Genomic DNA, 23,081 nt, shown 5'->3' with positions numbered 1-23,081 from the left:
ACTAGTGGAACCTGTTTCTTTTTAAAAAACTGTTTAGTTTCGTGGTTTTCAAAGAAACAAAATTGTGTTGCGTTATCAATGACCGAAGACGAATATATGGGTGCTGGTAGTTGTTGTGCGCAAATTCTTTAGATGAAGCATCAATTGCTTGAATATGGCGTTTTTTTTTCAAAAATTCCTATTTTCTGTGATAATACAAGCGTCATATGTCTAACAAAGAATCCGATTCAATACTCTCGCACTAAACATATTGATATTCATCATCATTTTATTCGTGACCACATCGAATGAAATAAAATTGAACTTCAATATGTTGACACAAAAAATCAAATTGCCGATATTTTTACAAAACCACTAGATGAAAACACTTTTATTCGTTTGTGTGGTGAACTTGGCATGATTGAGTTGTAATCATAATTAGACATAAAATAAATTTAATGTCATATTAAGGGGGAGCCTAATAATAAATTCGAGCAACTTAATTTTTGATAATACAAATTAATTGTATTTATTCAAAAATTATAAAGCTTACATTTTATGTGGATTATTTGTTTGAGGATTTAATTGCAATTTATTAAAAAAAATTAAGAGTCAAATTCGAAATTTCTGCCTCAGGCGGATCGGAACCTCCGATCCGTATCCCGCCTTTTATTTACTTGCGCGGCAATTTTTCCCTCCAAAACGCCGATCGGAACCTCCAATCAGGATCGGAGCTTCCGATCCTCCTGACCCATCTTTCAAAATTCCTTTCACCGCCTTAACATTTAATACTGCCTCAGGATCGGAACTTTCGAAGCACGTTCGGAGCTTCCGATTGACACGTGGCCTAATCTTAGAGGACCGCACGATCGGAACTTCTGATCTAAGATCGAAGCTTCCGATCTATTTCACCTATAACTATCAGATCGCTCATTCCGTTTTTTCCCACCCCAAAATCCTTCTTTTCTCTCCTTTTTTCCGAAAAAAACTTCTACATGGCTCCCAAACGTCGTCGTGCTCAAGCCAGTACAAGCCAAGCCCAATCCCATGATCCTAGCCAGCCTGCTATCTCTAGGCCCATTCCTGACGACTATCTGGGTTGTACTATTCATCTTGGTCGTATCTTAGATATCGTCTATTTGGCCCAGGCTCATCTTCTCCTGTTGAACTTGATCAATGCTCAACAGTGGGGATCCTTCTTTCAGCCATCCGTCACTGATTCCATTTTCACTCCTCTCATTCACGAGTTCTATGTCAATCTTGAACTAGAATTAGGTCATGATGATATCATCATTGCCACGATCGTTCAAAGAAGGCATATTCATTTTTATTCTACTGATTTGTCCTCCTGGTTTGATCTTCCCAGGAATGGACCCGATGAATACTTCTCGCAATCCTGGCCTCAAAATGATCCTAACTTTGATCGTGAGTTATTCTTTTCTACCATCCTTGGTCGTCCAGCTACTGCTGCTGACGATCGTATCCATCTCAAGAGCCTTTGTCCCGATTTCCAAATCATTCAAAAACTCATCACCACATCTATCGTTCCTCGCAGTGGAGACCTCTCCACTTGAAAATATCTAGATTTTTGCATCCTATTTCATATTGTGTCTTCTCGGCCTTTTAACCTTCCGCGCTTTGTTATGCAGACTATGCATCACACGGCAAAGACGACTAAAAAGGTTTCCTTTCCTTTTGCTCGGTTTATTAACCGGATTTTGAGTCATTTTGATATTGACTTTGAGGGGATAATTCCTATTGAAATCCAATCAAGTCATATCATTAACCATCAGTTTATCACCAGGATGGATTTATCCTGGAATCATGTCTACTCTTGATGGGTTGAAGACTCAGGAAGAGTATTTTCTAAATCTTCTCCTGTTTTTTATTTTCATATAGAATTTTCCTCTCATCCCCATTCTATCCAAACCAAAGGTTTTCCTACTGGACCTCCTACCACAGATATTCCATCACCTTCCAGTTTCGAGACCTTTGCGGCCAACCTTGATGATATTCCTTTCCAGCCTCCTGAAGTTCCTCCTACCCCAGTAAACCAATTCCCTAATGACCGACTCTTCGAGACTCTTCATCGCATGGAGACGAGTATGAACACTCATTTTTCCGAGCTAACTGCTAGAGTTGCCTCTTTGGAGACTCGATTTGATGATTTCGTCGCTCGCTATCCTCCTCCGCAACATGATGATGACTCTTAGATTTTATTTTGCATTTTTTTGTACTTTTCTTATGCTTTGTATTAAAGATTATTGTAATAAAATTATTGTCTATTTTAATTTTTTGTCTTATTACTTTTTGCTTATCACAAAAAGGGGGAGAATTAATTGGTTAAAAGATTAATTATTCATAAGGGGATAATAATAAATTTATTAAATATTTTAACTAATGGGATAAAATTTGTTTATTTGTTAAACTTTTGTTGCTCGTTTCAGGGGGAGCTTTTATATGCAATTTAATTGTTATAACTATTTAAGTTTACCGTATATTTTATATCTCCTATTTTTAACCAAGTTTTGTGATCATCAAAAAGGGGGATATTGTTACGCCTTAAACGCATATAAATCTCGAATTTTGAGATTAATGTTTTTAATTCATTAAAAAATCTTAATTCACTATGTTTTGATGATTAACAAAACTAGGTTAAAAATGTTACTAATGTTTAGAGTGAGCATATTACAGAATTAAAATTTTCAAGTTGAATTGAGGCTCAATCTATCAAAGATCATATTGTAAACAAGTTGTATTCAAGTTCAGAAACAAATTTCGAAGGATTAAACTGCTACGGCATCGGAAGCTCCGATGGGAGATCGGAACCTCCGATCATGATCAGAAGCTACTTCGGAAGTTAAGGGATGATCGGAAGCTCCGATCAGGGATTGGAACCTCCGATCTATTTATCAAGCTTTTTTTTAAGGATCGGAAGCATAACGGAAGCAACGAAGTGAGGCAATCGGAAGCACCGATCATGGATCGGAAGTTCTGATCTGCAACGGCGGTCATATGATCATGTCCGGAAGACTTTTGACCGACAAAAAATTTAATGCGCCGATCGGAAGCTCCGATGGGGGATCAAAAGTTCCGATCCTATACACCTGCGTGATCTCAGAATTCAAATTTTGGAAGCTCCGATGCAGGGAACGGAAGCTCCGATCTATGCCGAAGTTGCAACTATAAATAGAGGTCATTCCAAGCCATTTGAAGTATCCCAATTCACTCTCCTCTCCTTTGCAAGCAATCTTCTCTCTATCAAAGTGTTCTATCAAGAGTTGTGTGATATATTCAAAAATCGAGAGTTGTTTGTAAAAATAATTTGTGAGTTGGTTATGCGATCATTGTAAACACTTGAGTGTGAAGCCAAGTGTGTTGTGTGATTGTTGAGGCTATCCTTGGATCTCTTAAGGCCAAGTGTATCGAGTTGTATCGGCGCGGTGATCGTGTTGAGTTGTACGGCTATCCTTGGAGACATCAAGTCCAAGACGTTCGAAGTGCTAGTGGATCCTTGGTTAATCGATCTTAACCAAGAAGGGGAGACGTAGACGATTTATCGTCAAACTTCCATAAACATCTCTTATCTCTTTTACCGCTTTATTTACATTACGCATTTATTTACCGCATTTATTATTTTTTTGCTTTAAGTCTTCCGCTTGCGTAATTGCATAATCGTTTTAAATTGCTAAAGTTGTCAATAGAACCTAAATCCCCCCATTAGGTTCTAATAATTTGGATTTCTAGTACCGGTTGTATTCAGACGGTTCCTCTTGAACTCGTTTTTTTATGTTTTCGCAATAAACTTTGTTGATTTTATCATTGTTGGTTACTAAGCTAATTTTATGCTTAAGACTGCTGGTTAATGGGTGATTCGAGCTGGGTCACTATAGGGTGACATGCCAATACTACAATAATAACTATTATTGTAGGAAAGTTAGCTTATCCAGAGATAAATGATCCTTCCAATACAAGCCAAAATCCTTGACAGATGATCTTAGCATATCCTCGAATGTACATATCGTCCACTCTAACTATCTGTGAATCTCTGGATGATAAGTTGTACTCATACTCAGAGTGGTGCCCATAGTCTGCTATAAACTATCCCGAAAACGTGAGGTAAACTGTGGATCCCGATCACCGACAGTGATGAATGAAATCCCATGTAAGAGCACGATTTTTAAGATGTATAATTGTGCCATGTGATCAAATAAGTAATCCTTGTAGTAAGAATAAAGTGTTCTGATTTTGCAGACGATCCACGAAAAACCAGATAGCATCACATTGTCGAGAGTTCATGGGCAAGTGGGTGACAATATCCATGGTCACGTGCTAACAGACCTAGTCTTCTATGCTCGGCTTTGACCTGCTAACAGACAAGGAATCTAGAGACGAATTGATAAACACTCCTCTTTATTACGTTTCACTAGAATCTATATCGCAAGTCCTTATACATCTTCATGCTTCTAGGATTCACTGTTAGTCGACTCCTATGAGCTTGAGATAGGATCTCATTCCTCAACTTCGAGTCTGCAGGAATGACCAATCGATTAGACGAGCACAATAAACCATTAGACTTCTAATGGAATCCAGATGTACTATATTCTTTGGCTAGTGTAGTAGCCCGATTTTATAATTAATATAATCAAATATCTAATCATGTTTAATTGGTCAAAACATGATTATGGGATTCTCATTTGGGTAATTAGAGTGGAAATCGGATTCAAAACGATCAGAAATGGTCCAGAAGTGCCCAAGTGTTGGGATAGTTCTGAAGCTCCGAAGAGCAGTTCTGAAGCTCCGAACATGATCAGATGGCAATGTACAAGATCAAAGGTACCGATCAGTTCGGAAGTTCCGAACTATAGATTGGTGGATCCGAACCCAACACTGACAACCAAGTATGGGCTTCTGATTGGTGATTTGACAGGAGTGAGTTCGAAAGCTCCGATCTCCCACTTTGGAAGGTCCAAACTATGTCGGCATATTGAGTTGTCCAATCGCAGGACACGTTTTTGGTGGCAAGAGATTAGAAACTCCGATTGGGGAGATCGGATGTTTCGAAGTGTGTTCAGAAGCTCCGAACCAAGGATCATAAGTTCCGATCATTTCCTATAAATAGGAACCAAGGCTTTTCAATTTTCTTGTTATTTCTCTCTTCTCTCTCTCGTTCCTAGCTAGGCCTTGAGGATTTCTATGTGTCGTTTCGAAGGCCAGTCGATAGCGGAGCGCTACCAGGATCGTAGAGGAGTTGTTCCTAGAGTTTGAGGTCATCATCATCAAAGGGATGACGACGAACACATGTATAATGAAATAATCTGATTAGCTTCAGTGAGTAACTATTAGTCTAGTTAAGGATTTTATCACGCAAAGAGTTATATGGTTCTTAATTTCTTATAGGCTTGGAGTTGAGTACCCGAGTTGCTAGGTTGCTTGACTTTTTTTCTTAGAGGTACGGACATACTATCCGAGATATCCTGGTTGAGTATGAATGTTAACTGTTTTCATGTTTATATGGCATGTTTTATGTGCATATATTATGTCACGATTATTATGTTACATGAATTTATCATGTTAATCCTGTAACTTGATATAACTCGTAGTGGAGTCGCTTGGCCCTGAGTTCTTGAGTAGATGGTTAGATTAGGGATGGCAATTTCCTCCGAACCCGATGGAGAATCCGATATCCGATCCGAATGGAGGAGGGTATGGAGGGTTTTTTTGGATCCGATTAAAAAATGGATAAATGGGTATGGGGATCTCTTATATGAGGATGGAGGAGGATGTAGTAATATCCTACCCATATCCAACCCGATTAAATATATATATATATATATATATATATATATATAGATAGATATACATATTAATTTATATTAAATAAATGGTAATTTATTTTTTGTTGAATTATGTTAGTTTGATGGAACAATGAAAATTATTAGTATAAATCTAATGTTATTTTGTAGAAGTTTTATTTTTTATATAATTCTTAGGTTGTAGATTTCTTCTATGTTTCATTTTTTTATTGTTCTCTTAAAAATTTTGGTATAAAAATCTAGTAAATAAGTATAGTTTTATCAAAATAATTCAAATTTGAAAAACTTTATTTGTATGGAGCAGATACGATAAATGGGTATATGAGTAGGGTATGGATATCCGATCCTCCGACGGGTATGGGGACGGGGATGAAATTGAATACCCGATGGATATGTGTATGGGGATGAATTTAATAATAGGTATGGGGATGGATACACGATATTCTACCCATACTCGACTCATTGTCATCCCTAGGTTAGACCCATTGGATTATGGAATCAGGTCACCAATATCCACATTTTTTTTCTGATGTGTGAGTCACTTCCTGATGCGATGACACATCGTGCTACATACCAGTGTGCCCCTTGACTAAGAAAGAGTTTTACCGTGATAAGTTTCGGTACCCGTTCATGTACATTAGCATTCATATCATGTGCATACTCATATTTTTTTACTGGGGTTATTTCTAACTTCCTCGGTATTATTTCTTGGACACTATATTCCACGAGACAGGGCTTAGGTTAGACGGACCAGGTGTTAGCAGTAGTTGATTTGTTGTTGTCTCGGGTGTTGGAATTGTTTTTGTTTCATGTTGAGAATTGAGGACTCTAGGTTCCGTAATTTTTTGATGGGGTTGTATAAACAATATTTCACTGTTGTTTTTTAGGGCCAATTGTATTCCGTCAATTGTTTGGTTGTACCATTTTATTTTTGTAGTTTAATGATTATTATGTTTTAAATTTTATTGCATGCCTAGTTCATTAGTAGGTGATTCTGGGACAAGTCACTGCAACTAAACATGTACTGACCCGCTTCGAAATCACCTAATAAATCAAAATCTAAGAATTCAATTAAATCATAAATAAAAATAATCAAATAAATCAGCAGAAATTGAAATGCATAAAACCCAAATGGGAAGCATCGGTTCAAATACTGGTTAAGGTACAAACATATGATCTCATCGCCGTGATTGGTTTTGCGGTCGTTTCTGTGTTCACTCTTTCGGTTTACCTCCTCCCTTCCCTCGTTCCATTTACCTTGTTGATTTTGCATGTTACAAGCCACGCGACAATTTGAAGGTACGATTTTACTTGAAAGTATATATGATCCATTAAAAAGTTGGAGTTATAATAGCTAACAGTACTAATATATACAATACTGATGGATACAATTAATTAATGAAAATTTGTTTAATATGTTTGGAAACTTACGTTTTTATTTGTCACAAATATTTTGGTTAAATGATTGTGATGTAAATGTTTCAATATATACATATAGGTTTCGAAAGAACAATTCATCGAGGTGGATAAAAAATCGGGCAAGTTAGATGAAGAAAGCATCGAATTCCAGGAGTGAATCCTCTGGCATCGGGGATGAGTCCTATGTCCCCAAATCAATCTGCTCGTCCGGAAGCATCACCACCATTTTGTATGTTTTTTTTATTGCGTATCGATTCATTATTTTTTCCCTAATTTTCTACTAAAATTCTCCCTTGTGGTACATATGAACTTGGAAACTTTCACTTTTGTAGCATCTTGCTTTAATTTAGGCTTTTGGTGATGGGTTACATATTCATCTTTTGTCTGTCATTGAACATTATCCCCTAGAATTCAAGTATTTCTCAAGTACTTGATCATGTATATGTTATATACATCTGTACAGGTTGTGTGTTATATCCATTCTCTCTCAATCTCGTTGTATTTGATTTCACTGAATTTGTTGGACAGTTTTTATGTGATATACGAGTTCCTTTTTCTATTTTTCTTGGCATATTGTATGTTATCCATTCTGCCACTTGCATATATGATGATAAAAAAATTTCCATCGCTAATCAAAGTGATCTCATCTTTACTCGTGCTGATTTTCTCATCGTACTCACCAGATTATTCACTAAAATATATAAGTCATGTGTGGACTGTGTATGGTTGGTTATTTATTTATTTAGACAATCAATTATACATTGATGTATGTACTTTTTATTCTCAGAAAAAAATGTGCAAAATTTATGGCAATGAAGGAGAAGCAATTTTACAACCACACAATGAGCAGAAGAGGTTATGTCTGTTTGGCTCAAATTATGGTAAATATAATATTTGAAAAACTCTATGAAAGTTCTTTTTAAAGTTTTCTTGCATAAATAATGATACATTTTTTGAATTATGCTTCTAATGCATATATATATATATATATATATATATGTGTATGTCTCATATTCTACAAGTCATGCAGATGCACCAATTACAAGAATAAAGGTATGGGTGGAAGGTCATACGAAAAAAAATGGGCAACCTTTTAGTGACGATGTTGGAAAATAAAATGGTAATAAAATCAATTCTGTCATTTGCTAATGGTCAACCTAAATTTGTTATTTTCTAAAAATATTATTTATTTGTTATTTGTAGAAATAAATAGAACAATGTGCACCCGAATATCATAACACTACTAACATTGTTGATGATGCAATTAGCATTGTTTTTGGAAAGAAAACAAGAGGTAGAGTGCGTGGAATGGGCTTTGGAGTTACATCATCAAAAGTTAGAGCATCTGCGCAACAAAATGAAACAATGAAACAACTTTAAAGCACTATGAATAACAAAAAATGCATGAAATGGTGTCCATGTTTTTCCAAAATATGAAGCAGCAAAATGAGCAAGAAAAGGTTAGTAATTAAATGAAGTTAGATAAAATAAGATTGATGTTGCGTTGATGTTCATGAATTTTTGGAATTCAAACAGTGCTATTAACATGATTTGAAAATCGTGTTTCTTGATTGATAGCCTTTTGGATTTTGAAGATACACTATGAATGAAAGTTGTAGCTTTGTTGTTAGGCTTCAATTTGGTGCTAGAATTAGATTATTTGGTTTAAAATCGAAAGTTATATGAGCATTTTTCTGAAACTGCTCAAAAATACATGAAACATTGCACTTGAGTTTTATGTGTGTTCTTGCATATAGAAATAGGCATATTGAATGATCTTATTTGAAAAATATTTAAGAAGATAAAATGTAGAAAATTGAGTTAGCTTTCATTTCCAATTTACAGAACTTGTTTTGGATTAAAGATGAATTACATTTGATTTTTACACTATCGAGTGACGAATTTGGAATTTCTGTGACATTGCTGCTTCCGGTTCTGTAGTATACTGATTTTATTTCAGCATTCTTTTAGTATACTGAATTTATTTCAGCAATATTTAGAATGATTGTATTTCTTTGAAGTGTCATTATTTACAAGCCATTTGGATGTAAAATGTAATTTATATGATTTTTCGAAGTTGAACTTCACATAAAACTTGTAGTTATTGTATTTTCTTCGATTTTCATGTGGTTTCTGAAACTTGTATGTTTGGGTTTTATTTTAATATGCAGGTTTCTAGTGTTGGTGGTAGCGGTTTTGGAAATGATATTGGCCAAAAAATTAGTAATGTTGATAATTTTAACCAAAATCAAGTTGCAACTCAGGTAACTGTCTTCAAATTGTATGTTATATAAACCAAATTTTTTTATTAAAGTACACACGGTAGAACTAATAATTTATATCGTTTATATGCAGTCAAATTGGAAGAATGAGATATTCCTGAAAATACTAAATGTAAGTTGCTAAATTGGTGTGGTGACGGAGTTGTTGCAAAAGGGCGAATAACATCTACAGATCCAGCAGTAAAAGTGCGTCATGTACCTCTCGATGGATCCTGTTGGAAATTTTGGGTTGATAGAGTTCTTGTAGAGCAGGTAGACCTAATTCGACCGAATTCTGAAATTATTTTTATCGATGATGCAGTAGGAAGCACAGTAGCATAGTTTTCTAAATTTATTATTTTGTGTTACTGATACAAATCCTATTCATTCTAGAGTTAAGGACATTTTTGCAGAAAAAAAATCATATTACTTAGTATTTTTTTAGTTCATTACATTACTTTTCTTATTGAATTAATGAGAATGAAGATTTTTTAATTGTTTTTTTGGTTATTTTATTATTTTGCTTTAAATGTGGTGATATTGGTTGGATGGCGTGTGATGATTTTTTTAAAACTTGATTTTAGTTTTTCAATGGTTAATAGGCTTAATTAATTGCAATGCACATTGGGAGCTAAAAAGTTTTTTATACAAACACCGCAATAACGAAATTTTTATATCGTAAAAAAAACAACAAAATTTTTATGCCTCAAAAAATCTTATCAGCAACGTACAATGTGCACTGTAAAAAAATTAATATAAACACCTTAGCAACAACGTGCAATGCACATCGTTAATAATATGAACGATGCACGCTGTGGATAGTGCCTCACTTTCGAAGGCACGCGGTGCATGACGTTAATAAATTTAACGACGGCGTTCAGCGCACGCTGCGAATAGTACATCACTTTCGACGGCATGCGGTGCATGCCATTATTAAATTTAATGACGACACGCTGCGGATAGTGCCTCATTTTCGATGGCATGCGCACACTGCTATTAAATTTAACGACGGCGTGGTGCCTCACTTTCGACAGAATGCGGTGCACACTGTTATTAAATTTAACGACGACGTGCACTGCACGTCACGGATAGTGCCTCACTTTCGACGGCTTATAACTTTGCAGTTAAGCATGCAATAAAATCATGTATTAAATAGATTTGGGGCATAGCCACTTAGATGTAAAAATTTTGTAAGTTGGGAAGAAAATATGATTATCATGTATTGTATATTGGTTTCAATTAAAGTTTTTATTTATGTTTTAAGTTAATTTGCTATGGATGAAAATTTTGGTGTGAAATTAAACAACTAATTATTTCATGATATGACAATTTTTTTGGTGTCTTGACTCTTGATGAAGCATAAAAAATAATACGTAGAAATTATATATGTTATTGTGAAATTAATAAAAAGACATTTCAAAATATCTTTATAAACAGAAAATAATGACACTTTTCAATGTTTCTATAAATTAAATAAGTGACATTTATATATGTCTCAGTATTCTAGTTAACATGACATTTGAAATTGACTTTATAAATTGCTTGTAGTGACAATTTTTAATGTCATTAGAAATAAACGTATAAAGCACACATAAGTGTCATTAAAAATAAAATTTCTTCACATTTTATGTTGTCTTAAAATCTCTAATTCGTAACATTTGTAAACTCAGTGTTGATATCTTATGCAGACATTATAAATGTCATCAAGGCTAAGACGACATTAGAATTGAGAACATTTAATGTAAGTGTTACCAAAATTTTAATGTCACTAAATGTTCCATATAAAGACATTTATGTATGTTATTAAAGACCATTATTCTTGTAGTGGTTACTGATTTTTTTCAGTAGTTACTTCAGTAGCAATAATAGTTGTGACAGTCGTAGCAGCGGTAAGAGCTTTGGTGGACTGGATTGTTGAAGGTTCTTATCCACTTCTAATTCTAGCTCAAATTCATATGTTTTTAGATCGGCAAACAAGTCATTGAGTTCCAGCTTGCTAAGATCCGTGGATTCTCTCATTTTCATGGTCTTAACATCTCTTTCTCTAGGCAACAATCTTAATTTTTTTTAAAGCTACTTCTCTTTTGTAGAAGAGCACAGTTAAGCACACTTAATTTTGGAGCTCTTAGGTGATGAACTTCCGAAAAAAAGATGCACATTTTTTATACATATATCTGTATCAAGAAGATCCTGAGATAATTTTGCCAACTTATTTTAGTCGAATATTTAATAACATGCAATTCACGTCAGGAAAGAGCAAGTAATTTCAAATAATCAAACACATACACAAGTATTTTATGAGTCCATATTTGAGTGTCCTAGACTCTAGTTCGAGCATATCCCAGTTTATGTTTTTTTTTAAATATGAGTAGTATTTATCAAATCTTTAAAATCTCCTTCAGTTGTGCGATCTCATACCTACATAGTATCAGAAATCATCTCATTTCGATATAGGATTGGTTCATTCATGTCTCCTTCGCCTAGAATCCTGTCAGGAGTCTCTCATTATTCGTGCAACATTTTGGTATCGACGATCACTCTCCGCCCTCTTATCAGCTCCGGATGCCACAAATCTGTCAAATCATGTTGTGTGATTCTATTAACATACTAGACTAAAACTGCTGCTTTAGTTTTCGGTCAACATAAACTAAAATTTTGTTGGTTTCATTCCTGATTAAAATGAGTGAACATTAATTAAATAAGTGTTGTTTTTCTAAGGCTATCCTTCTCTTGTTTCCTTTAGGGATTCGGAGTTACGAAGGTGTGGCAGGGGCACATATTGTATTTTCTGGCTTATGCTTTTTGGCAGCTATCTGGCATTGGGTTTATTGGGATCTAGAAATCTTTTGTGATGAACGTACAGGAAAACCTTCTTTGGATTTGCCCAATATCACTACAAGAAAAAGTACTTTTCGCGGTGTGCAATGTGCGCCACGGATTGCTATGCGGTGCATGCTGCAAAGTTAAAAGCCGTTAAAAGTGAGGCATTATCTGCAGCGTGCACTGCACGCCATCGTTAAATTTAATAACGACGAGCACCACGTGCCATCGAAAGTGAGGCACTATCCGCAGCTTGCGCTGCACGCCGTCGTTAAATTTAATAACGACGTGCACCACGTGCCGTCGAAAGTGAGGCACTATTCATCGTATGCGTTGCACGCCGTCGTTAAATTTAATAACAGCATGCACCGTGTGCCATCGAAAGTGAATCATTATGCGCAACGTGCGCTACAAGCCTTCATTAAATTTAATAACGGTGTGCATTGCGTGTCGTCGAAGTGAGACACTATCCGCAGCGTGCGCTGCACGCCGTCGTTAAACTTAATAAAAGCATGCACTACGTGTTGTTGAAAGTCGGGCACCATTTGCAACTTGCGATGCGCGTTGTAGGAAGTTGACGTGCACAACAAAAAGCGTGTCATGAATTACATTTTATGAAACTCCACAAAAGAGAGAGAAACTATATTTTCTAACAAAAAGTTTGAATATATATATACGGGGGCAGGCAAACAAAAACTTTAAGTAGCACCGAATTTTTTCCCCGATTTATCCAGCAAAAAAAATAGCAAACTTGTTCATAGAGCACTTTCAACCAGTGTTTTAAAAACCGGACCAGACCGGCCGATTCGACCGGTTCGACCGGGAACCAGTCACTAGTCCGGTCCGGAATACCCCTAAAAACCATTTTAACTGTTCAACCGCTCAGAACCAGTCGAACCGGCCAAGAACCGGCCAAAAAATAGGTTGAACCGGTTTTCGAATTTTTTTTATTTTTTTTAAATTGTTTTTTTTAATTTTAAAATCTTAATTTAATATTTTATTATATATATACACATAATTATTTGAAATTTGTACTTCGTTAAAAATATTATTTTTTTATTATTATATTTTTTAATTAATTTATTTATTTTTAAAAATATAGTATATATAACTATAATTAATATTTTGAATATATTTATATAGTTATTTTATTTTTTAAACTATGATAAATATATTTTTGTTTATTTATATACATTTTTTAGATTTTTAAAATTTAAAAGATATTATTAATTATATTATATTATATAAACGGTTTTTCGGTCCGACCGTCCGGTTAAAACGGTCGAACCGGTTGGATCGTTTTTTTAAGATAGACCGATTCGATCACCGGTCCAGTTATGAAAACATTGCCTTCAACCACCACATCCACATCCTCATAGAAATCCAATGCTCATTGCTTGTATTGCTTGTTACTGCTTGTTATTGCAGATAAAATTTATATACTTTCATAAGTAAGGCAACAGAAATGTAAAGTAAATAATAGGTTATTAAAATGATTAAATATAATATCAAATGAAAAAGAAACCTAAATGTAAATATAAGCTAAATGAAGAGGAAAAATCATTGCTTCAAGCTAAATAACGAGAAAAAAAAAAAAGAAAAAAAAAGAAAAAAAAAACCATCTTGTTTTACCTTCAACAAGAAAAACATTCTAACTTTCCGGTATCCATGTTTGTTAAGGGGAGCGGACCTAGTCTATGTTAGGTTCGAACCATTAGCCACACGCGCGTGCGCCGCCGCCGCCGTCCGACCGGCCGACTCGGTTCGGCTCGGCATGGACCGGGGCGTGGGCTGGGTTGGGCTGGGCTGGGCTTTGACATGATATAACGTTTTTGGACAAAAATCAATTAAATATTTTATTTTTGCTTTCGAAACAGTGCAACACTTCAGATTGGATCAGTCCGAATTTTGGGTCCTAACCAGTGCGTTCTTTCGGCTGAACGTGTGCGTCTCTTCGGTCCGAAGTGGTGCGTCTCCTCGGCCATGAGTTCAACGAAGTGGTGCGACTGTCTGAGACAGCATTCCAACGTCTATAAATAGACCTCTCCCCATTCATTTCAACTCGCTCAATTTTTCTGATTCTCTCTTCTTCTCTCTTGCATACTCATATTTCTGAGTTTAGAGTCTGAGTTTCTAAAAACACTTTTAAGTGTTCGAAGTGCTTCGGGTTTGTAGTGCTACTAACCGAAGTTGATAGATAGCGTTCTATCTTGGGAGACAATTTGATCAACCCCGTGAGCACCTAGGCGGGCAAATTTGTCTTAAAGATAGAGAGTCAAACTCTCGGCCCGCTATTGTCTCGGTTGCTGCGTGCATGCTGTTGAAAACTTGATAACAAGTTTAAGACAAATTTTGTATGATGGCTACTGATCCATCTGCCAATGTCACGCCGCCTTCTGTTATGCCCCCACCACCGCCCCCTGTTACGCCGCCACCACCACATGTTACGCCGCCGCCACCTACGGCCCCTGCTTCTACTACACATGCCGAGAAACATGAGAAGTTCTCCGGTACTGACTTCAAAACATGACAGCAGAAGATGTTGTTTTACCTCACAACACTTCATCTTGCGAGGTTTTTGAAGGAAGTTGTTGCTGTTCCGGCACCGGATGCTGACACACAAGCAAGGTATGCTTTCGATGCATGGTCTCACAGCGACTTCTTGTGCCGGAACTACATTCTGAATGGGTTGGATAATACGTTGTATAGCGTATACTCTGCAACCAAAACTGCTAAGGAATTGTGGGATTCCTCGGAGAAAAAATACAAGACCGAGGATGCTGGCACAAAGAAGTTTGTAGTCGGAAAGTTTCTCGAATTCAAGATGGTTGATACCAAGACGGTGATTAGCCAAGTGCAAGAGTTCCAAATCATCCTCAATGACATAATGGCTGAAGGGATGATGATCAGTGAATCCTTCCAAGTTGCTGCGCTAATCGAAAAGCTACCGCCTTTATGGAAGGAGTTTAAAAACTATTTGAAGCATAAACGCAAAGAAATGGGGCTCGAGGACTTGATCGTTAGGCTGCGAATTGAGGAAGACAATCGCAAAGCGGAGATCAAAACTGGAAAGATGCCGATGGAAGCAAAGGCAAACTTGATAGAGCCGAACGCTACGAAGAAAAGGAAACAGTTTGGAAAAGATGTGAAGCAAGGGAAGAATAAGAAGTGGAAAGGAATCTGTTGGAACTGTGGGAAGACGAACCACAAAGCCAAGGATTGTCGCTTACCGAAGAAGGACAATCAGTACCGGGCAAATGTGGTCCAACACAAATCTATGCCTATTGATTTGTCCGAGATAGATCTGTCAGCAGTAGTCTTCGAGGCTAACATGGTTGATCATCCTAGAGAATGGTATATCGACACTGGAGCAACACGACATGTTTGTGTTGACAAGGAGTTATTCTCGAAGTATACGCCTATAAGTGGAAGACAACTCTATATGGGTAACAATGCAACTTCCAACATTGTTGGTTTAGGCAAAGTGGTGATCAAGATGACTTCGGGAAAGGAGCTTACTCTCATCGATGTTCTCCATGTTTCGGACATAAGAAAGAATCTTGTATCAGGATCTAGACTGGTCAAGGCCGGATTTAGAATAGTGTTTGAAGCCGGCAAAGTTGTAATCATGAAAAATGAACAGTTCCTAGGAAAATGATATATAGAAATGGGACTGTTCAAGATGAATGTAATGACTGTACTTCGCGAGTTTGAAAGTAATAAAGTCAATGCTTTGAATTATTTGGTTGAATGTTCTAATTTATGGCATACTAGATTAGGACATGTTAACTTCAACACTTTGAGAAAACTTGGAAAATTAAATCTTATTCCAAGAACTAAGATTGATTCAAACTACAAATGTGAAGTATGTGTTGAAGCTAAATTAACTAAAGTACTTTTTCACACAGTGGAAAGAAGTACAATACCTCTAGAACTAATTCACACTGATGTTTGTGATTTAAAGTTTGTACAAACTAGAGGTGGGAAAAAGTACTTTATTACATTCATAGATGATTGCACAAGATTCTGTTATGTGTTTCTTTTAAGAAGCAAAGATGAAGCTCTTGAATCATTTAAGACCTATAAGAATGAAGTTGAAAATCAATTAGGCAAACGAATCAAGAAAATTCGTAGTGATAGAGGAGGTGAATATGTTGCTCCGTTTGAAGAATTTTGCAATGAATCTGGTATTATTCATCAAACAACTGCTCCTTATTCACCACAATCTAATGGTGTTGCGAAAAAAAAAACCGTATTCTGAAAGAAATGATGAATGTCATGTTAATAAGTTCTGGACTACCCCAAAACTTGTGGGGGGAAGCAATACTTTCGGAAAATCATATTCTTAACAAAATTTCACATAAAAAGAAGAATGAAACTCCTTACGAATTGTGGAAAGGACATAAGCCCTCATACAAATACTTGAAAGTGTGGGGGTGTTTGGCGAAAGTAGAAATACCTAAGCCAAAACAAATGAAGATTGGACCCAAGACTGTAGATTGCATCTTTATTGGATATGCAAACAACAGTAGTGCATATAGATTCCTAGTGCACAAGTCAGTGATTCCAGATATACATAAAAATACGATTATTGAATCAAGGAATGCTGCATTTTTTGAGAACGTCTTTCCTTGTAAAGAGGGAAAAGAAAAGAGCTCTCCCAAAAGAATTCAAGAATCCACTAATGAGGAAACTCATGAAAGTGAAGAACCAAGGCGTAGTAAGAGAGCTAAGATAGCTAAAACTTTTGGTCTTGATTTTCTTAGTTATGCAATAGAAAATGATCCAAGGACTTTAAGTAACGCGCTATCCAGTCCTGGTGCTCCACTTTGGAAAGAGGCCATAAAAAGCGAAATAGATTTCATCATGCAAAATTATACTTGAAAGTTAGTAGATCTCCCACCGGGAAGCAAACCTTTAGGATGCAAATGGATCTTAAAAAGAAAATACAAAACTGATGGAACGGTAGAAAAATACAAAGCAATGTTAGTGGTCAAAGGATTTAGACAAAAAGAAGGGTTGGATTTCTTCGACACATATTCACCTATTACGAGAATAACGTCTATTCGAGTACTTATAGCAATTGTTGCTTTAAATAATCTCGAAATTCATCAAATGGATGTAAAAACGGCCTTTTTAAATTGTGAGTTAGAGAAAGAAATATATATGGCACAACCTGAAGTCATTGCGCCCGGTCAAGAAAGAAAAGTGTGTCGACTCATTAAATCATTGTATGGGCTAAAACAAGCTCCTAAACAATGGCATGAAAAATTTGACAAAACAATGATGTCAAATGGATTCAAGACTAATGAGTGTTATAAATGTGTTTATGTAAAAGGCACACATGACTCGTATGTAATTGTCTGTCTATATGTAGACGAAATGCTCATAATGGGTAGTAATCATGATATCATCATGAAAACTAAGAAAATGTTGACAAGACATTTTGATATGAAAGATATGGGAAAAGCAGACGTTATCTTAGGAATTAAGATTGTAAAAACGCCTGAAGGAATTATCCTAACACAATCTCATTATATTGAAAAAGTACTTAGGAAATTCAACGCGTATGATGTTACACCGTTAAGATCACCCGTGGATTTAAGTTTATATTTATTCAAAAATCGAGGTGAACCCGTATCTCAACAGCAATATGCAAGGATAATTGGGAGTCTAATGTATATTACAAATTGTACTCGTCCTGATATTGCATACTCAATAAATAAATTGAGTAGATTTACAAGTAATCCTAGTCATGATCATTGGAAAGCGTTAGAAAGAGTATTTAAATACTTAAAGTACTCAATGGACTATGAATTACATTATACCACATATCCTTCCGTACTAGAAGGATACTGTGATGCAAATTGGATATCCGACACAAAATACTCTAAGTCCACAAGTGGATATGTGTTCTCCATCGGTGGAGGAGCTGTGTCGTGAAAATCCTCTAAACAAACATGTATAGCTCGTTCAACAATGGAATCGAAATTCATAGCTTTAGACAAAGCGGGAGAAGAAGCGGAATGGCTTCGTAATTTCCTAGAAGATATTCCGTGTTGGACGAAATCAGTGCCAGCAATAATGATACATTGCGATAGTCAGTCGGCTATAGGTAGGGCACAAAGTAGTATGTATAATGGTAAGTCAAGACACATACGTCGAAGAGATAATACCATTAGGCAGTTGATCTCAAATGGAGTTATCGCAGTTGATTATGTAAAATCAAAAGATATCTTAGCGGATTCGTTAACAAAAGGTTTAGGGAGAGATCAAGTAAACTGCTTATCAAGAGGAATGGGATTAAAACCTACAAAATTAAAGAATATTCATAGCGAAAACCCAACCTTGTAGATTGGAGATCCCAAGATCTTGGTTCAATGGGAAAATCAAGTTATGAATGTTCGCTTGTACTTAGAACTTCGTTCTATTCTTATTCCTAGGATAAAAGTGCAACCTGTGCAAGTAGTGAGGTTAAGTTTTAACAAACTTTTAATGATTCCTATATTTCTTTAAATAGAGTATGACAGGATACTCATATAATAGGAGGTCACCTATTCAAGTGTGAAGACGGGCCGCTTCAACGAAACACTTAAGAATCCAAGATGTTGTCCAGGGCCAAAACGAACAAAACCATGAGAACAAATAAAGTGTGAGAAAAATTATTATGTGAATACTGTTGTCTTGGTTTACATCAACGGCTGAATAGTTCAAGACATCACGTTCACTAGGCAGCCTAGTAAATTCGATAGTATTTCACTAAGGAAGGTTCAAAGCCGCAAGCTACCTCTCCCCATGCAATAATTTTTCGCAAGAAACTCTGTTTTAGCATATGCATACATATTCGCATAAATCACATTCATGTGAGGGATTGTTGAAAAATTTGTTTGGACAAATGTTGAAAAATTGGTGGTGAATGAGATAAATGCTAATTGTCCCACATTGATAAAATGTGGGAATAAATGTCTAAATATATAGCCTAAATTGAGACAATGGGTTGGAGCCCCAAGGGGTACCCATGTTTGTTAAGGGGAGCGGACCTACTCTATGCTAGGTTCGAACCATTAGCCACACGCACGCGCCGCCGTCCGCCCGCCTGGCCGGCTCGGCACGGACCGGGGCGTGGGCGTGGACTGGGCTTTGACATGATATAACTTTTTTGGACAAAAATCAATTAAATATTTTATTTTTGCTTCCGAATCAGTGCAATGCTTCAGACTGGATCAGTGCAACTTTTGGGTCCTACCCAATGCGTTCTTTCGGCTGAACGTGTGCGTCTCTTCGGTCTGAAGTGGTGCGTCTCCTCGGCCATGAGTTCAACGAAGTGGTGCGACTATCTGAGACAGCCTTCCAACGTCTATAAATAGACCTCTCCCCATTCATTTCAACTCGCTCAATTTTTCTGATTCTCTCTTCTTCTCTCTTGCATACTCATATTTCTGAATTTAGAGTCTAAGTTTCTAAAAACACTTTTAAGTGTTCAAAGTGCTTCGGGTTTGTAGTGCTACTAACCAAAGTTGATAGATAGCATTCTATCTTGGGAGACAATTGATCAACCCCGTGAGCACCTAGGCGGGCAAATTTATCTTAAAGATAGAGAGTCAAACTATCGGCCCGCTATTGTCTCGGTTGCTGCGTGCATGCTGTTGAAAACTTGATAACACTTATTACATATTAATTAACCAGCAAGGCACAACCAATAATCCGTGGTCACAGATTTTAACATAATTAATTTTTTTTAAAATATTTAAGTGATTGATTTTCTAGAGACCGTCTACCAAAAAGCCAAAAATGTAACTCAAGTGCAAATATACATGTTTTTCCATACCTATGTGTAAATATCTCAAAATCTAAACTACTTAAGAAATTTAAGCAGACTCATACAATCTGTAGTTCTACTATCAAACATTAGTAACCCGAGAATTGCTACCAACTTACTAGCAAGAGCAGAGAAATGAACATATGAAGCTACTTAAAAGTAAAAAAAAAAAAATCAGAATCTACATGGTTTAACAAAAACAGTTAAATATAGTGCACATGGAAGGAAGATAAATAACTAAACCTTACCTTGACTATGTTTCCAACCTGCAGCTTCTGCCAAGGAATGGATACCCATATCTGATCTTGCAATACTTCTATGCTGGAATTATTGATGGCCATATAGTTTTGGAAATGTTCCTAGCATGTATAAAAGGAAAAGAATAGAATAGGGAAAATACATGGAAAAATGCATAGATTTTAAAACACCAAAGAGATAAAATGATAAGGTTCTCACCCAGTCGGCAAAACAATGACAAAAATCAATTCCCTTGGCATCAAGGTACACCTTTAAATAACAGTTAAAATGAAAAATATATACATAGAGAAGATTAGCAATGCTTCTATTCCAGGATAACAGGAACAAATGATCGTCATTTTTGCCTTACTGATTTAAACTAGTAGTTGTAAATGGGGAAAAACAGTTCATCTTTGTAACAAGATTCCAGCTCCTAATATAAAGCAGTGTTCGAAAACTCGGCCTAGGCCGCCGCCTATGCACTAGGCGGCCGCCGGCCGCACCGAAAAAGTTGTAATCGGTCCCCCTAGGCATCCTGGCCGCTTAAGCGGCAGTAAGCGGCCCTAGGCGCCGCCTAATCGGGTTGTGCGGCGTAGGCGCTGCAGAAGAAGATGTAGGCGGCAGAATTCTTGGAAGAAGAAGAAGAAAGGCGAAGAAAGCTGCAGAAGAAAGAAGAAGATGCAGAGGCGGCTGAAGAATGATGACGTTTTATTTAGGTTTTGTTTTTTAAGTTTTGTTTTTGGGCTTTTAGTTAAAAGCCCAACTACCTTAAAAAAGTTAAAAGCCCAATAAAAAATGAAAGCCAATTTTTAAAGGCCTTAAACTAAAGTCCAATAAGCAAACTCAAGTCTACCCTATCTTGAAAAATAATGATATATATTAATCTGTAATAAAAATTTGAGCTAGAAAATTTTTTTGAAGAGATTTATGATTATTTTTGTTCATACCGGGGAATCCGCCTAGCGGCGCCTAGTCCCCGCCTAGGCGCTAGGCGCTGGTCGGGCGCCCGACTAGCGCCTAGCGAAATTTAGAACCATGATATAAAGGAAAAAAAATAACATCTTATGCCTTGATGTGAGAAGATAAAGATCCAGTAAATCAAATTTAAGGAAAACCACACAAGAATGGACATATGGAAAATAAAATATTGTGATTAAATAGCACCCCAAACACCAAAATTATTATTCTACAAGAATGAGTTTAGATTTGATTACCTCAGAGGTAGAAGAAATATCATTCTAAATACCATGATCAACAAAATGTATCATCTATATCTTCTGGACTTTGCCCCTCTTATAATTTGAAGGATTGTTTGCTTGTTTTCCATTCCTCTAGGCTCTATGTCAACTAAAATAAGATTTTGATCAGTCTCTTCAAATAATCCAATGACTTGAAGAAAAACTTGTAATGACTATCTCAAAAGTTAATTGGAAATTCTTCATCGAACTTTGAATTTTAAGACCTGCCCTTTCTCCACTGTCTCTGAAATCCAGCTCGTATTGCTTCGAGAACTAAGCGAAATAACGAAGTATCTTAAGTTTTGTAAGATAATGAAATGATCAAATGAAACCACGCAATACACATACACACCTTGTTGTAACTATAGGCTCACATTTCTTCGAATTAATAAAACTATAGATTAACTATATCGATAATCTTTGAATTTTCTCTAACCAACATGAATACAGGGGACCTAACATCAACTATTATTGAAAGCGGATGGAAAGCATCAGCCATATCTAAATCTTTCATGCTGCCCAACAAGAAACACCTACTTTTCGACAATAACTCGACCTATTTGAACAACAACACAACGAACTATCAACTTTAATTCCAAATCCTCGGCCTAAAATGATTAAATATTCACAAGACCGAATAAATTCACCAACATCAACAACAATAACTTAAATAATTCAACTATATTTCCAAAATGTTCAAAGTTTAATTATTTTTCCCAAAATCTCAACTTTAACAATTATATTCTAAGAATTTCGTTCTAAACCCTTAAAAATTCTCAAAGTCGAATTATTTTCAAATCTTTAACTATTTGACTTCCTATTTTTTCTAACTTAAAAATCATATCAAATAGTCAAATAATCATCGCAATATAGTACATTTATCCAAAATATTGCACAACTAGTTCAACACTAGGTTATAGGGTCATCATAATATACCTCGAACTTGTCTGCCGATAAAACCTACAACATAAACCCAAATAATACATCAATATATTACGATACTTGTAACAAAAATGAATTAAATCCGAGCGCGTCAAAATTCATTTTCGGGCAGCCTGCTATACCTCAAGAAAACCCAGCTGGAAACTCGAATTAAAGGCTTGAATTGAGCTTAAAATCATCCCAACTCGAAACTAAAAGTAATCTTCAAACCGAACAGCAGCTTGTAGGTGAGAAAATCTCGCCGGAAAGTGACTGGAACGATCTGGAAGAACAGGGGCTGGTGCAACTTGGTTTTGAGATTCGAATACAGCCTCTAAGTAGCTGAAAATAACAGAAATCGGTAAAGAAGTGCTACAGAAACAGCACTCAAACAGCAGCTCGCCAGACAGCTTCGATCCAAACAAAACCTCGGTCAAAATCTTCGATTCAAGGCTTGAAAGAAAGCTTAGAGTGTGAGAAACCAAACCCCTAAAAAATTTGAATTACCGGTGGAAATGGGCAGCATTTCGGCGGTTGGAAATGGTGAGGGAAGAAAGCTTTATTAGCCTTT

General features: G+C 36.2%; 1 long non-coding RNA gene across 2 annotated transcripts; it reads right to left on the bottom strand.

Annotated features, from left to right (window-relative positions):
• Positions 1-8,357: 8,357 nt before the first annotated feature.
• On the bottom strand, positions 8,358-23,081 carry LOC140883582 (uncharacterized). Of its 2 annotated transcripts, none has more exons than XR_012150423.1 (6): positions 22,654-23,081; positions 22,526-22,549; positions 21,814-21,862; positions 21,566-21,698; positions 20,363-20,473; positions 8,358-8,559 (listed from the first exon to the last, which is right to left on the bottom strand). It is a non-coding gene; the product is annotated as an uncharacterized lncRNA (long non-coding RNA). The 2 variants fall into 2 exon arrangements; XR_012150422.1 differs by lacking the exon at positions 8,358-8,559 and adding an exon at positions 11,227-12,048.

The sequence above is a fragment of the Henckelia pumila genome, chromosome 2, assembly GCF_033568475.1.
Source record: "Henckelia pumila isolate YLH828 chromosome 2, ASM3356847v2, whole genome shotgun sequence".
NCBI lineage: Eukaryota > Viridiplantae > Streptophyta > Magnoliopsida > Lamiales > Gesneriaceae > Henckelia > Henckelia pumila.
Note: the sequence above shows the minus strand (reverse complement) of the source record. Positions and strands in the feature narration are given on the sequence as shown.